Source organism: Schistocerca piceifrons, chromosome 10 (genome assembly GCF_021461385.2).
Source record: "Schistocerca piceifrons isolate TAMUIC-IGC-003096 chromosome 10, iqSchPice1.1, whole genome shotgun sequence".
Lineage (NCBI taxonomy): Eukaryota > Metazoa > Arthropoda > Insecta > Orthoptera > Acrididae > Schistocerca > Schistocerca piceifrons.
In genome coordinates, this window is record NC_060147.1 from 84,299,326 (window position 1) to 84,317,155 (window position 17,830).

At 44.1% G+C, this 17,830-nt stretch overlaps 1 protein-coding gene across 1 annotated transcript in view; it reads left to right on the plus strand.

Annotated features, from left to right (window-relative positions):
- LOC124718973 (unconventional myosin-Ia) overlaps window positions 1-17,830 on the plus strand; it is a 784,983-nt gene that overhangs the window by 425,429 nt on the left and 341,724 nt on the right.

Sequence of the window (17,830 nt, forward strand, 5' to 3'; positions counted from 1 at the left end):
ATTTATCGTCCATGTTTCACTTCCATACATGGCTACACTCCATACAACTACTTTCAGAAACGACTTCCTTACACTTAAATCTATACTAGATGTTAACAAATTTCTCTTGTTCAGGAACGCTTTCCTTGCCATTGGCAGTCTACATTTTATATCCTACTTCGACCACCATAAACTGCCAGAAATATTGGAACTGACTTCTCCCGGGCAATAGGGATTCGTATCTCAGACCAAACAGGGTGTAGAACACTGCGTCAGGGTGGTCTTCATTCCAGAAGACTGATGAGAAGTTTTGTACTAAACAAACAGAACCGACGTAATCGAAGGACCTGGACTCTTGCGCATAACATTGGACTATTGTAGATTGGAGTCATATCATGTTTCCTGATGTGAGAAAGATTGGTTTGCGAGCGAACACTAGACGTGTTAGGGTTTGGGGAAGCGCTAGATGACATCAGGAACGCCAATACGTTCAGGAAGTCCATCCGTTTGCACGTGGAAGTGTAATGTTCTGGGAGGCAGTAATGATGGGACGGTGAACCCCTCTAATTCCCAGCTACGGCAATTTTACCGGTCCCCGATACCTCCAAGAGGTCCTGCAAACGACTGTAACGTCCTACAAACGTGCAGTGGGTGACCTAGGATGAAGTTGTCACCCACTGCACGTTTGTAGGACCTTACAGTCGTTTGCAGAAAACTCCCCCTAGCCGTCAATCAGTCTCGTATTCTCATTCTGGTACAGTTTGAATGATTGACGGCTAGGGGGAGTTTTCTTTTTGTTTTGACCGCTAACGTAACTTTTCTACATCGTTTTCGTCACCACCTTCGTTTCTCCGTTCTGATTTTTAATAATACTAGCGAAAATAAACAGTGGAGTGACCAGGCTGCAATGACTTCACAAGATGAACTGAGCACTCCAGACGGACGGAAAACGTACGAAAGAAATCAGCACTGAACTGCGCAGCTGCTGCTGCTGAGGCCGTATTGGGCAAGCGCGTGACAGCCAATCGCTAGCATCACCTTTCTCCGCGTGTTATGTCAATCATTTTATTTTGAGATAGATATAGGGACAAACTGGCGACTATTATGAGGGAAAAGAGAATGGACTGGAAAACCAGAAGACTTATAAACTCATTGTACCTTAATCAAAAAGTTTCAGTTAAAGTGAGAGGAGAAAGTACAAACTGGATCAGACTAGGAAAAGGAGTAAGACAAGGATGCTGTTTATCACCTACTCTTTTCAACCTGTACTTGGAAAATATGATTGACCAATGCTCATTAGATGACAAAGGAGTAGAAATTGGAGGAAGAAGAGTAGGGTGCTTGAGATTTGCTGATGACATGGTCCTTCTAGCCACAGGGGAAAAAGAATTACAGGATTTGGTGGACACCATTGCAACTAACGGAAAAAAATATGGAATGAAAATTAACACAAATAAAACAAAAGTATTGGCAATAGGAGGAAATAAGGAAATAAAAATTATGCTGAATGGAGAAACAATAGAACAGGTGCAAAATTTTAAGTATCTTGGAAGCAGGATAGACACCGACTGGAAGTGCACCACAGAAATTAAAACAAGGATAGCAATAGCAAAAGAGGCGTTTTATAAGAAAAGGAGAATCTTCTGCAGCGGTCTGGACAGAGAACTCAGAAAGAGACTCATAAAATGTCTTGTATGGAGTGTTCTTCTATATGGCGCTGAAACATGGACTATGAGGAAAAAAGACAGAGAAAGGCTGGAGACTTTTGAGATCTGGACGTGGCGGAAGATGGAAGGAATAAGTTGGATGGACAGAGTAAAAAATGAAGAGGTACTGAGAAGAGTGGGAGAGAAAAGGCAGTTACTAGATTTAATAAAGAGAAGAAAAAGAAATTGGATTGGGCATATATTAAGAAAGAATGACGGACTGATAAAAACGGTTTTAGAAGGTTATGTAGAAGGGAAAAGGAAGCGAGGAAGGAAGAGATTCCAAATACTGGATGACATGATGGACGGTACAACATACAGCAGCCTTAAGAAGGAAGCAATGGATCGCAGGAAATGGAGAGGCAAAGGACCTGCTAATACAGCAGATAACTGATGATGATGATAGTGTATCAGCGGCAATCTGTAAACCGGTACGCCGCAGTCCAATGTCCGGGCAAAAGGGCGACAGTGTCATGCTGTGATCGCAGTCTCCCTACGGGGCTGCTGGTTCCCGAGCAACGTCACACGCAGCGTTTATGTCGTGCATAGGATGAAGTTTCGATGACAATGCAAGACCACACCGTAATCAAGCAGTGTCTCGGTATGGCCAGCACAGTCTCCAGACATGAATGTAGCTGAGCATTCATGGGACCTGTAGAAGGTGGCCATTGCACAGCGTCTGAACCCGCCAGACAATCTCCAGAACCTCCTCACTGAAGAGTGTGACCTCGTACCGCGAGATAAACTTGATCTACATCTACATCCATACTCCGCAAACCATCTGACGGTGTGTGGCGGAGGGTACTTTGAGTACCTCTATCGGTTCTCCCTTCTATTCCAGTCTCGATTTGTTCGTGGAAAGAAAGATTGTTGGTATGCCTTTGTGTGGGCTCTAATCTCTCTGATTTTATCCTCACGGTCTCTTCGCGAGATATACGTAGGAGGGAGCAATATACTGCTTGACTCCTCGGTGAAGGTATGTTCTCGAAACTTCAACAAAAGCCCGCACCGAGCTACTGAGCGTCTCTCCTGCAGAGTCTTCCACTGGAGTTTATCTATCAACTCCGTAACGCTTCCACGATTACTAAATGATCCTGTAACGAAGCCCGCTGCTCTCCGTTGGATCTTCTCTATCTCTTCTATCAACCCTATCTGGTACGGATCCCACACTGTTGAGCAGTATTCAAGCAGCGGGCGAACAAGTGTACTGTAATCTACTTCCTTTGTTTTCGGATTCCATTTCCTTAGGATTCTTCCAATGAATCTCAGTCTGGCATCTGCTTTACCGACGATCAACTTTATATGATCACTCCATTTTAAATCACTCCTAATGCCTACACCCAGATAATTTATGGAATTAACTGCTTCCAGTTGCTGACATGCTATATTGTAGCTAAATGATAAAGCATCTTTCTTTCTATTTATTCGCAGCACATTACACTTGTCTACAATGAGATTCAATTGCCATTCCCTGCACCATGCGTCAATTCGCTGCAGATCCTCCTGCATTTCAGTACAATTTTCCATTGTTATAACCTCTCGATATACTACAGCATCATCCGCCATAAGCCTCAGTGAACTTCCGGTGTCATCCACAAGGTCATTTATATATATTGTGAATAGCAGCGGTCCTACGACACTCCCCTGCGGCGTACCTGAAATCACTCTTACTTCGGAAGACTTCTCTCCATTGAGAATGACATGCTGCGTTCTGTTATCTAGGAAGTCTGCAATCCAATCACACAATTGGTCCGATAGTCCATATGCTCTTATTTTGTTCATTAAACGACTGTGGGGAACTGTATCGAACGCCTTGCGGAAGTCAAGAAAAACGGCATCTACCTGGGAAGCCGTGTTTCGCAGAGCGGAAAAACTCATCCGTGTCCGGGAAGGACATACAACTAAAGTCAGATAATCATCACCATGAGATGATTTTTTTATAACTAACCAAATTCGTCCTAGTTTTCAGAAGTAATTGTGTTTATTTTGTTAATAAGGTATCGTGCAAACCTCAGTGGGTGTACTACGGCGTGTTCAAAAAGTCTCTCCGCAGTGCCGTATGATTGTCAGCTGCGCGTGCCGTATGATTGTTCTCCTGCCTGGGTTACTTCCCTTCAAGTGGACTCTTCCAACATTCCTCTGTTTCCTGTATCTCAGCCAGCGTCAGTAGTATCGTTGGTGTGTGTCGTTACGTGTTGACGTGAACGTTTAAGTTCAGTTCCTATGTTAGTTTGTTTCGGTTTTGTCACTGGTAAAATGCTAACCATTGAAGAAAGTGTGTTTGTAGTCGAACATGTATTCAAAGCTGGCGGTAAATGCACAGTTTCAGTTCGTCAAACATTTAAATCAGTTTTCCCGGAGACAACACTCCCACATCCCGATACTGTGCGAGATTTGATTAACAAATTTCTAAGTACGGGTTCAGTGACAGATGCACCGAGAAGTTGTCGTCCTAGCGTTTTGTCTGAGGATTAACTACTCTATATTTCCGATAATATGTCCATGAGTCCCAATAAGTCAGTAAGAAAACTCGCCCAGGAAATCGATGTTAGTGTCGGAACGGCCCATACAGCTGTAAGGAAAAAATTAGAACTTTTCCCATACAAAGTGACAGTCGTGCGAGAACTGAAAAATACTGATCGTGGCAAGAGACTGCATTATTATCAATGGTTCAAAAATTTCGTTCAGCAGAATGAAAGAGATATTCTTAATCAAACGTTTTTCACTGATGATGCGTGGTTTCATTTATCCGGGTACGTTCAAAAATGGCTCTGAGCACTATGCGACTCAACTTCTGAGGTCATTAGTCGCCTAGAACTTAGAACTAATTAAACCTATCTAACCTAAGGACATCACACACATCCATGCCCGAGGCAGGATTCGAACCTGCGACCCTAGCGGTCGCTCGGCCCCAGACTGTAGCGCCCAGAACCGCACGGCCACTCCGGCCGGCTATCCGGGTACGTGAACTCGCAGAATTCTCCTATGTGGAATACTGCAAATCCATTGTGATTTCGTGAAGAACCACTTCATTCTGTGAAAATAGGAGTTTGGATTGCAATTTCTAGACGTCTGAATCTGGGTCCCATATTTTTCAACGAAACAATAAACGCAAAACGATACTGCAGTGATATTTTGTACCCATTCATAAGAGAACTTGTGTTATGTGAAATACTGAACGGTTATTTTCAACAAGATGGGGCAACCGCGTATACAGCTCGCGTTTCAATGTCGTTGCTTGCTGATGTTTTTGGTGATCGCATAATTTCACAGGGACTTTGGACTTCACGATCGCCTCACCTAACACCACATGACTTTTTCTTCTGGGTTGTAGCGAAAGCAACTGTCTATAAAAACCGTCCAAAATCCACCGACGAATTGAAAACTGTAATATCCACTTTCACTGCTTCTCTTACAGAAGAAATGTTACACCGTGTGTTTGGAAACATGATTAGACGAATTGATTTGTGTATTCAGCAACAGGGGGGACACTTTCAACATTTATTGTGAAAATTTGTAAGTAAAAATGAATATTTAATAAATTAATAACTTGTATTTCACTGAGTTTCATTTCGGCATATTCACTGCGGCATACGGCACGCGCGGCTAACAATCATATAGCACTGCGGAGAGACTTTTTGAACACTCCGTATGAGTCATTGTAGTAAACTCTGTAAAGGCGCGTTTACACTGGGTTCGCAACATTGTTCACAACGTTATTCGTAACATTCTTCGTGCCTAGTAATGGACTACCGATGTTCGCAACACAAAATCAGTGTTCCACGGCTATGTCGGTAGAGATCAAAGAAACATTGTTCGTGGCCTGGTACCACCAAATTCCGCTCGCAGCGCTAGTTTTCGTTTGCTCTGAGTGAGTATTTTGGTGTTTGTTTTGCTGGAGTGTGGTGGTGCGTTTATTTCATGTCCCTTCATTTTTATTTGAAATGGAGTGGTCACTAGACAAAATTTTCCACCTCATGTCGCTCTATGTGGCAGAGGAATGCCTGTGGAATGTACGTTGCGCAGGTTACAAAAATACTAAAAAATCAAACGTGATTCATTACAAAAACTTGCTGCCGCACTTGGCACCAGCAGCAGTGACGTGGACAAAAAAATTAAATCTCTCTTGTCTCAGCACCGACGAGAGAAAAGAGAAATAGAGGAAAGTAAAAAATCTGGATTTAGTATTGACACCCTTTACGAATCGAATTGGTTCGGATTTAAATATCTACGTTTCCTGGATGATAGTGAACTATTTGGAACTATCTGAGACATGGATGGCTTTGATAGGAGTCTCCTGATGCCAGAAAACGAAGAGTAACAGCAAGTCTTTGATTCACAGGGATTGCTTTTCTGAAATTTGTGACTTTCTTTGAAACAACTGGTCCTATAATATTGAACAATATTTCAAAATCTGACGGTGACATCCTACAGAAGTTGCGAAAGCCAGATCCGTCTTCCAAATTCAGCTCATAAAGCGTGTCATTCCCGCCACGTCTTCTATATTATGTTTTGGTCTACCGACGACGACTTCATCGTTTTCTGTTTATTTGGTTAAGTATTATTAATGCAGCACCAAATGTCATTAATTCTTCCTCTTCACTTGACATTGCGTATATCTTGATGTGAATACACAAAGTAACTTATCAGTCCACCGCAGCAGACTATGCGAATACGTAGAAACGTTGGTCGCTAGTGTAAAAGGGAATAGGAACAACCAACAATGTTGCCAACATGTTCAGGGAACAAGTTTCCCACTAATGTTCCGAACAAAAACATGTTCTGAGCTCAATGTACTCCGCCCCCCGGTAGCTGAGTGGTCAGCGTGACAGAATGTCACTCCTAAGGGCCCGGGATCGATTCCTGGCTGGGTTGGAGATTCTCTCCGCTCAGGGACTGGGTGTTGTGTTGTCCTAATCATCATCGTTTCATCCCCATCGACGCGCAAGTCGCCGAAGTGGCGTCAGATCGAAAGACTTGCGCCAGGCGAACGGGAGGCCCTAGTCACACGGCGTTATACAGGGTGTTACAAAAGGTACGGCCAAACTTTCAGGAAACATTCCTCACAAACAAAGAAAAGATGTTATGTGGACATGTGTCCGGAAACGCTTAATTTCCATGTTAGAGCTCATTTTAGTTTCGTCAGTATGTACTGTACTTCCTCGATTCACCGCCAGTTGGCCCAATTGAAGGAAGGTAATGTTGACTTCGGTGCTTGTGTTGAAATGCGACTCATTGCTCTACAGTACTAGCATCAAGCACATCAGTACGTAGCATCAATAGGTTAGTGTTCATCACGAACGTGCTTTTGCAGTCAGTGCAATGTTTACAAATGCGGAGTTGGCAGACGCCCATTTGATGTATGGATTAGCACGGGGCAAAAGCCGTGGCGCGGTACATTTTTATCGAGACAGATTTCAAGAACGAAGGTGTCCCGACAGGAAGATGTTCGAAGCAATTGATCGGCGTCTTAGGGAGCACGGAACATTCCAGCCTATTGCTCGCGACTGGGGAAGACCTAGAACGACGAGGACACCTGCAATGGACGAGGCAATTCTTCGTGCAGTTGACGATAACCCTAATGTCAGCGTCAGAGAAGTTGCTGCTGTACAAGGTAACGTCGACCACGTCACTGTAAGGAGAGTGCTACGGGAGAACCAGTTGTTTCCGTACCATGTACAGCGTGTGCAGGCACTATCAGCAGCTGATTGGCCTCCACGGATACACTTCTGCGAATGGTTCATCCAACAATGTGTCAATCCTCATTTCAGTGCAGATGTTCTCTTTACGAATGAATGTGATCAAATTGTAAATTTTCACAATCAACATGTGTGGGCTGACGAGAATCCGCACGCAATTGTGTAGTCACGTCATCAACACAGATTTTCTGAGAACGTTTGGGCAGGCATTGTTGGTGATGTTCTTGATTGGGCCCCATGTTCTTCCACCTACGCTCAATGGAGCGCGTTATCATGATTTCATACGGGATACTCTACCTGTGCTGCTAGAACATGTGCCTTTACAAGTAGGACATAACATGTGTTTCATGCACGATGGAGCTCCTGCACATTTCAGTCGAAGTGTTCGTACGCTTCTCAACAACAGATTCGGTGACCGATGGATTGGTAGAGGCGGACCAATTCCATGGCCTCCACGCTCTCCTGACCTCAACCCTCTTTCATTTATGTGGGCATTTGAAAGCTCTTGTCTACGCAGCCCCGGTACCAAATGTAGAGACTCTTCGTGCTCGTATTGTGGACGGCTGTGATACAATACGCCATTCTCCAGGGCTGCATCAGCGCATCAGGGATTACATGCGACGAAGGGTGGATGCACGTATCCTCGCTAACGGAGGACATTTTGAACATTTCCTGTAACAAAGTGTTTGAAGTCACGCTGGTACGTTCTGTTGCTGTGTGTTTCCATTCTACGATTAATGTGATTTGAAGAGAAGTAATAAAATGAGCTCTAACATGGAAAGTAAGCGTTTGCCGATACATGTCCACACAACATATTTTCTTTCTTTGTGTGTGAGGAATGTTTCCTGAAAGTTTGGCCGTACCTTTTTGTTACACCCTGTATAGCTCAATGTAAACGCGCCTTAATATTCCAAACTTTTGTTGAAGTCTGTACATTGCTGTGGAATGTTTTGAACTGCCAGACCAGGCACCAGTCGCCTGACTACATATAAAATTAAGTCACCGTTATGGTCGTCAGAAATTAGGTGTGGGGAGATTACGTGTGAACACCTCCTGCGGTACTCTTTAACTCGAGGCGTGGCCGCATGCAACAGGTATCCGCGTGGTGACGTTCGCCAACCAGCTCGCGCCTCTGCAGTGGTGTTGGCAAGTAAAAGCAGATTCGCTGCAACTGCCCGATGTCCACTCGACACGAACAGGACTACTGTTATTATCAGTTACCTTAAGTCCGACTCCATTAAAATCACTGACATAAAATGAAATGGCTGGAGCCAGTGCGGAGGAAATCAGTAACGACGCAAGGGAGACGGTATGACATCCACGCTGTCATTTGACAAGAGATCGTGCGCTGTTAGTGAAACTGCTTTATATGAACGGCAGCAATTACAGTGCCGCATCGAGAGAGTATCACCGACTGGAAGATATGAGGATAGGCCAGATGTCGTTAAATGGTTTAAAGAAGATGATAGTGAAATTCGAAGACACGGATAAACTTAGTGTGATACCTGGAAAAGGAAAGTGTGGTGGTAGCTACCGACGAAGCTGCTGTTACTATAATTGGCCATGTAGGACGTACCCCTGGTAGGGCTAGTGCTGATGCAGTGTCACGAGAATTGTCCACCCCATGATCAACACTACGGGAAGTATTGCCGTCTATTTTACGCCGATACCTGTACGACATCGAGACGGTGCCGCAACTGAAACTTTATGATCCGCAGCAACGTTCTGAATTTGCTATTCGACTTATGGCATGCATCGAAGTTGATGTCATGTGGAAGGGCAATATTCTAGGAATCATGAGGCACATTATACACTTCAGGGTGCAGTGAATACACAGAACTGCCGAAAATCGGGTACTGTTAAATCGCATGTTGAGCACGAAGAGCGACTGCACTCGCCGTATGTGACTGTGATGTGTGAAATAGCAATCAGTTTTATTCTCGGTCCGTCCTTCTTTGAAGAGAATACACCCAGAGGGACTGTTAGGTGATTTGGAAGATTGCAACTGTATGGAAACTGTTTTCATGCAAGATTGGGCAACACGCCATGTCACCTGCCCAGTGACAGATCTGCTCAATGAAGTCTTCCACCTAAGTGTTACCTCCAGAAGTATTCCAGACGCATGGCCTGCAAGATCACCTGATCTGAATCCACGTGGCCGGCCGGTGTAGCCGTGAGGTTAAAGGCGCTTCAGTCTGGAACCGCGCGACTGCTACGGTCGCAGGTTCGAATCCTGCCTCGGGCATGGATTTGTGTGATGTCCTTAGGTTAGTTAGGTTTAAGTAGTTCTAAGTTCTAGGGGACTTATGACCACATATGTTAAGTCCCATAGTGCTCAGAGCCATTTGAACCATTTTTTTGGATCCATGTGACTTTTGGCTCTGCGTATACCTAAAAGAACGCGTGTACCAGGGACACGCTCACACTCTACCTGATCTGAAGCCCAGTATACGCGAACACGTTACTAAGATTCCACCGGAAATGCTACGAGCTACTGCTGATCACGACGTTTTACAGATGCAGTATCTCGTGGCGTCTCGGGTGCTCATACTGAACAAAGGCTGGAAGCTGAGGTTAATAATAAGAGCAATATCACACCTTTCTCACTTGTTTGACCTTCTCTTTCCATGCCCCGTTCATAATCCATCACAGAATCGTTTCCTCATGTCTTTCTCGTGCTGACAGTGCCAGATTTGCACCTGGTGGCCAAAATTGGAACCTTTTTTCAGTTTAAATCAGTTCCGCATTAACGCATTGGAATATCTAAAAAATTTCGCTGTCATACGATAATTCCACAATGGAGCTCTGTGAGTTATAATTATACAGGGTGGTCCATTGATCGTAACTGGGCCAAATATCTCACGAAATATGCGTCAAACGAAAAACTACAAACAACGAAACTTGTCTAGTTTCAAAAGGGAAACCAGATGGCGCTATGGTTGGCCCGCTAGATGGCGCTGCCATAGGTCAAACGGATATCAACTGCGTTTTTTTTTTATAAATAGGAACCCCCATTTTTTATTGCATATTCGTGTAGTACGTAAAGGAATATGAATGTTTTAGTTGGACCACTTTTTTCGCTTTGTGATAGATGGCGCTGTAATAGTCTCAAACATATGGCTCACAATTTTAGACGAACAGTTGGTAACAGGTAGATTTTTTAAAGTAAAATACAGAACGTAGGTACGTTTGAACATTTTATTTCGGTTTTTCCAGTGTGATACATGTACTTTTGTGAACTTATCATTTCTGAGAACGCATGCTGTTACAGCGTCATTACCTGTAAATACCACATTAACGCAATAAATGCTCAAAATGATTACCGTCAACCTCAATGCATTTGGAAATACGTGTAACGACATTCCTCTCAACAGCGAGTAGTTCGCCTTCGGCAATTTTCGCACATGCGTTGACAATGCGCTGATGCTTGTTGTCACGCGTTGTCGGTAGATCATGATAGCAAATATTCTTGAACTTTGCCCACAGAAAGAAATCCGGGGACGTCAGATCTGGTGAACGCGCGGGCCATAGTATGGTGCTTCGACGACCGGTCCACCTGTCATGAAATATGATATTCAATACCGCTTCAACTGCACGCGAGCTATGTGCTGGACATCCATCATGTTGGAAGTACATCGCCATTCTGTCATCCAGTGAAACATCTTGTAGTAACATCGGTAGAACATTACGTAGAAAATCAGCATACATTGCACCATTTAGATTGCCATCGATAAAATGAGGGCCAATTATCCTTCCTCCCATAATGCCGCACCATACATTAACCCGCCAAGGTCGCTGATGTTCCACTTGTCGCAGCCATCGTGAATTTTTCTTTACCCAATAGTGCATATTATGACGGTTCACGTTACCGCTGTTGGTGAAAGAAGCTTTGTCGCTAAATAGAATGCATGCAAAAAATCTGTGATTTGTCCCATACTTTCTCTTGTGTCCAGGGGCAGAACTGTACACAACATTCAAAGTCATCGCCATGCAATTCCTGGTGCATAGAAATACGGTACGGGTGCAATCGATGTTGATGTAGCAGTCTCAACACCGACGTTTTTGAGATTCCCTATTCTCGCGCAATTTGTCTGCAAATGATGTGCGGATTAGCCACGACAGCAGCTAAAACACCTGCTTGGGCATCACCATTTGTTGCAGGTTGTGGTTGACGTCACACATGTGGCTGAACACTTCCTGTTTCCTTAAATAACGTAGCTATCCGGCAAACGGTCCAGACACTTGAATGATGTCGTCCAGGATACCGAGCAGCATACATAGCACACGCCCATTGGGCATTTTGATCACAATAGCCATACATCAACACGATATCGACCTTTTCCGCAATTGGTAAACGGTCCTTTTTTTCTGTATTGTTATTTCACACCTTACATAAGGTGGGCTGGCAGTGGCACAGTACACCACTCTTCAGCCACAGGTATTACAAGAGAAAAAACAATGGAGACACAGAATGAAAATAACATAATGGGTGGACAAAAAACAGTAGATACAGTAACGAAAAAACACGAAGCCGTTCACACACGAAGAAAACCAAAGAAACTGTTAGCACTGAACAGGGACACTGACGATGGAGATGACACGTGAACAATGGAGTTAGGGCGGTGGTAACACTGAAGCACAAACATGACGACACACACACACAACTGATGGCGATGATCTCCGGTACATGAATGTCCACTTAACGTGTGCGAGTCCAGGGACCTGCCAAGAGGGGAAAAAGGTGGGGGGAGGGAGAAGGGAGAGCAGAGATGCCAATGGCAGAGGAGATGGGGGGAGGAATGAAGGTACGTGGGGTAGGGGAAGCCCAGGGGGAGGAAGGGAGGGGGGAGAGAAGGGAGAGAGGGTGCCCTGAGGAAAAAACACAGGAACTGTGAGGGGAGGATCAAAGTTGATAGGAGGAGTACATGGAGGGGAGGAGGGCATCATCAGGGAGGGGGAGCAGGTGGGACGTGGAAATACAGGTGCGGCAGCGGACGGGGGCGGGATAGGATGGGAGAGACAAGCGGGTGAGGAGGATCTAGTTTACAGAAGGTGTAGAGAATCCGTATCCGTTCGAGGAAAAGGAGGAGGTGGGGGAACGGAATAAGGTCGTGCAGGATCTGTGTGGGGGAGGGGATACGGATGCGATAGGCGAGATGGAGAGCATGGCGTTCAAGGATTTGAAGGGATTTATAAAAGGTAGGGGGGGGCGAAGATCCAGGCAGGGTGGGCGTAGCAGAGGATAGGGTGGATGAGGGATTTATAGATGTGGAGGATGGTGGAGGGGTCCAGACCCCAAGTATGGCCGGAAAGAAGCTTGAGGAGCGTGCCTTGGCTTAGATTGTCGGGGGGGGGGGGGGGGGGGTTCAGGAGAGGCGACGGACAAGCGTGACGCCAAGGTACTTCAGGATGGGGGTGAGGGCGACAGGACAGCCGTAGATGGTGACATAGAAGTCGAAGAGACGGAATAAAGAAAGGGGTGGTTTTGCCTACAATGATCACCTGGGTCTTAGAAGGATTGACCTTGAGCAACCACTGGTTGCACCAAGTGGCGAACCGGTCAAGATGGGATTGGAGAAGGTGTTGGGAGCGCTGCAGGGTGGGGGCGAGGGTAAGGAAGGCGGTGTCATCGGCAAACTGGAGAAGGTGGACGGGGGGTGACGGCGGCGGCATTGTCCGCCGTATACAAAAGGTACAGAAGAGGGGAGAGGACGGAGCCTTGGGGCACACCAGCGAAGGGAAAAAAGGTGTAGGAATCCGTGTGGTGGATGGGTAAACGGTCCATTTTAACACGGGTAATGTATCACGAAGCAAATACCGTCCGCACTGGCGGTATGTTACGTGGTACCACGTACTTATACGTTCGTGACTATCACGGCGCCATCTATCACAAAGCGAAAAAAGTGGTCCAACTGAAACATTCATATTTCTTTATGTACTACACGAATATGTAATTAAAAATGGGGGTTCGTATTTAAAAAAACGCAGTTGATATCCGTTTGACCTATGGCAGCGCCATCTAGCGGGCCAACCATAGCGCCATCTGGTTTCTCCCTTGAAGCTAGGCGAGTTTCGTTCTTTGTAGTTTTTTCGTTTGATGCTTATTTCGTGAGATATTTGGCCTGGTCACTATCAGTGGACCACCTTGTATATGGAATCATTTCCTTTTGTGTTTCTCACGCTGACGGCGCCAGGTTTGCACGTGTTAGCCAAAATTGAAACTATTTTTTTTTTCAGCGTAAATCAGTTCCACATTAACGTATTGGAATATCTAACAAGTTTCGCTGTCATACGATATTTACAGCTCATACTGGACCTCTGCAGGTAGCTGCACTACAATTTTAACAACCCAGTACAAAGCTACCAAGGAGTTGTCGAACCTAAGGCTCGCGTTACTGCTCCTGCATTGCATTCCACATGTGGACCAATGCGATATTAAGGAGGTGAGCGTAATGGTTTGGGACGTTAGCCAAGCTTCTAATTTTTAATAGTCGTTTTTGTTATCGAGAAGTTTGGTTTTCATGCTACTTTGGTCTCCGAGTATTAGAAGCTTTTTGGGGGTGTGTGAATCTGCGTGGTTTGAAGAGGCACATGTGGTCCCCCCCTCCCCCCCCCCCCTCCCCCCCACTCTCTCCCTCCTTCTGCAGGTTCTGCGCCTGTCATAGGCACTGCAGAGCACGCTCGTAATGCCGCGTAAGCTGCGGTAACAGTTTCCAAAGTTGCGAGCGGCAGCGGTGTCACACGGTTAGCTTCGAGCCCCGGCGCGCGGGAGGTGCGAGGCGAGCTACAACGGGCTTAAACGCTCACTGCCCCAACTTGGCTCGTTAACTCGCCGCTTAATTCTCCCTGACGAATGGCCGCCGCTGCGAGGCGCTCCGTTTGCGCCTTCTTCTAGCCGAGAGACCCCTGCTGCACCGTGTTGTCGTTATCGGTAAAAACCGACGCCACACAACTTTCTTCAGATTAAATACGTAGCCTTCCATGGCTTGTCAGTCTCATTAAAGCACACTGTAAGATAAAAAGAAAGAAGCACCACGAAGCAATAATCCGAAGGGGACGGAAATCGAAAACATATTCAAATACAAAATTTAACTACATTAAATTTCCTACAAAAAGGTCTTGTTCTTTTTTCCGTAGGACTAACACGAGGCGTGTTTTTTAGTAAGTACCGTTTTGAAATTAAAAAAAGACGTGCTAAGATATCTCAATAATTTTATTTTTACATGAAAGCCTGTACCATAATCTACGCACTGACGCCATGACAGTCTGATTCTTCCTTGTTTACGTTGTGTACTCACAAGGGAACCTCCCCGTCGCACTCCCTTCACATTTAGTTATAAGTTGGCACAGTGGACAGGCCTTGAAAAACTGAACACAGATCAATTGAGAAAACAGGAAGAAGTTGTATGAAACTACGAAGAAAATAAGCAAAATATACAAACTGAGTAGTCTATGCTCAAGACAGGCAACATCAAGGATACTGTGAGCTCAGGAGCGCCGTGGTCCCGTGGTTAGCGTGAGCAGGTGCGGAACGAGAGGTGCTTGGTTAAAGTCCACCCTCGAGTGAAAATTTTACTTTCTTTATTTTCGCAAAGTTATGATATGTCCGTTCGTTCATTGACGTCTCTGTTCACTGTAGTAAGTTTAGTATCGGTGTTTTGCGACCGCACCGCAAAACCATGCGATTAGTAGACGAAAGGACGTGCCTCTCCAATGGGAACCGAAAACATTTGATCGGAAGGTCATAGGTCAACCGATTCCTCCACAGGAAAACACGTCTGATGTATTCTATACGACACTGGTGACGGCATGTGCGTCACATGACATGAATATGTTCTCGACCCACCTAACTTGTACACTTCGCGAATGGGTAAAAAGATTCTTCTAGGTTTCCCGATTTAGGTTTTCTTGTGGATGTGATAATCACTCCCAAAAAAGTGATGAAAACATAAGAGTTTGTCACATAAACTGCAACAAAAGAATGCAACAGTTTCACAGTCGCACAGTTTTCCCTGTGCTCTGTCAAAACATATGTTTTTAACGTTTTCAAATTTTTCCGTGTGTAGACCGTCAAATCCTGCAAATGTCCAAGCAAATCTGAACATGTCCTGGAATTTTGGAGAGCGAGTTGATTATGTGCGAGTGCCTGAACTTTGATAATTGTCTGAAAATAAAAAATTAAACTTTTCACTCGAGGGAGGACTTGAACCAAGGACCTCTCGTTCCGCAGATACTCATGCTAAACACGGGACCACGGCGCTCCCGAGCTGGCATTATCCTTGATGTTGCCTATCTTGCTCATGGACTACTCAGTTTGTATATTTTGCTTATTTTTTCATAGTTCCACACAACTTCATCCTGTTTTCTCGATTGATCTGTGTTCAGTTTTTCAAGGCCTATCCACTGTGCCAACTTATAACTAAATCTGAGGGGGGTGCGAGGGGGAGGTTCCCTTGTCAGTGTTTAAGGTGCCTCCAATTATCGTGAGTCCCGCCGACTGTGAAGTACGGGCTCTTGTAAAATTTCTTAGTGCTAAAGGCCTAAAAGCGATCGATATTCATCGCGAGATCTGTGCAGTTTACGGAGAAAACATTATGAGTAATGGAATGGTAAGAAAGTGGGTGAGAGCATTTAAAGATGGCCGCACAAATGTGCATGATGAACAACGGAGTGGGCGTCCTTCGGTCGTTAATGAAAGTTTGGTGCAGGAAATGGACAATAAGGTGACACAAAACAGACGCTTTACGATTTCCTCCTTGCGGGATGATTTTCCTATGTTTCTCGTAGTGTTTTGTATGGCATTCTCACCGAGCACTTGAATTACCGGAAATTGTGCGCACGTTGGGTACCGAATATGTTGACGGATGTGCACAAAACCAAACGTTTAGACAGTGCACTGACTTTTCTTGAGCGGCACCACAACGACGGTGATTTCTTAAGCCAAATTGTTACGGGCGATGAAACATGAGTGGCTTATGTCACACCAGAATCAAAGCAACAGTCCATGGAAGTTGAGCAAGGGCATCGTTTTGCTGCAAGACAATCCCCGTCCGCATGTGGCGAATCAGACCAAAGATACAGCCCCGATCTTGCGCCCAGTGACTACCATCTGTTCCTGCACTTGAAGAAACACCTGGGCGGTCAGCGTCTTCAAGACGATGACGAAGTCGAAACAGTGGTGATGCAGTGGTTAACAAGTCAGGCGACAGACTTCTATGAGGAGGGTATTCAAAAACTGGTACAACGTTATGACAAGTGCCTCAATATTGACGGAAATATGTGGAAAACTAGATTAAGGTACAGGCTTTCTTGTAAAAATAAAATTATTGAGATATCTTAGCGCGTATTTTTTTAGTGTCAAAACGGTACTTACTAAAAAAACTCTTGCGTGTGGTATTTAAAGGTGTTGGGCATTGTATAAAACCTACTGGTAGGGGCAGCTGAACCACATATAGAATATATATTTAAAATATGTTGAGCCTATGTGCGTATGATCGGTTTCTTTTATTTTGTTTTGTTTAGTACCATGTAAAAATTTGAAGTAAATCGGTCAAGAATTTTCCGAGAATTTTGGTAACAACGTTAAACAGTAACTTGTTTATACATAGCAGTATACATTAACGGTCTTTTCCTATATTTATCAAAACTAGACATGATTGTCTTATTTGGATTGCCGCGATCGTTCTTTAAATAAAAGTGTGGCATTTCAGTCTTTGATCGCTATTTTTTTTTTTATTTTCAGTGACCGGTTTCAGGCTAGCTGCCCACTTTCAGATATGTTAGATAAAGTTAAAAATACTATTAACAAGAGAGATTCAGTTACTGATAGAACTATGTTAGTTTACAAAAAGAAATTTTGGAATGTATTAAATGCCAACACACCACATATTGCAGTTACAGAGTAAGCTGTTAGTACAGAACTATTGGTTGGCTGTCATAACTAAAGTAATTTTTTTGTAGTCTGTTTAAACCTTACATCACAGTTTGGAGAAACCTGATTGGTAAAAGTAAAAAGTGCCCTCTATCTGTAAGAATTGTACATATATACTAAGATGTTATTTTTTCACCATACATGTTAATGTCGAATATACCTTTTAAAAATAAGACAATTTTTAAAGAAATAACATATGAATAATCTTTTTTGAGTGGACCATGAACTGAAATAATTTACACTAATTTAAAAATTTTTTTGGCGTGGCGCTGTATACCTTTCGACGTAGGGAAATTTTCTCCACCACCAATCAATAAAAAGAAGAGGAAACGCACATTTTCAAAAGAATATGTTTATGTTTTAATTATATTTTTAAGTTTCTTTATAAAAATTTTCATGTGTTATTTCTTTAAAAATTGTCTTATTTTTAAAAAGTATATTCGCCATTAACATCTATGGTGAAACAATAACATCTTAGTACATATGTACAATTCTTACAGATAGAGGGCACTTTT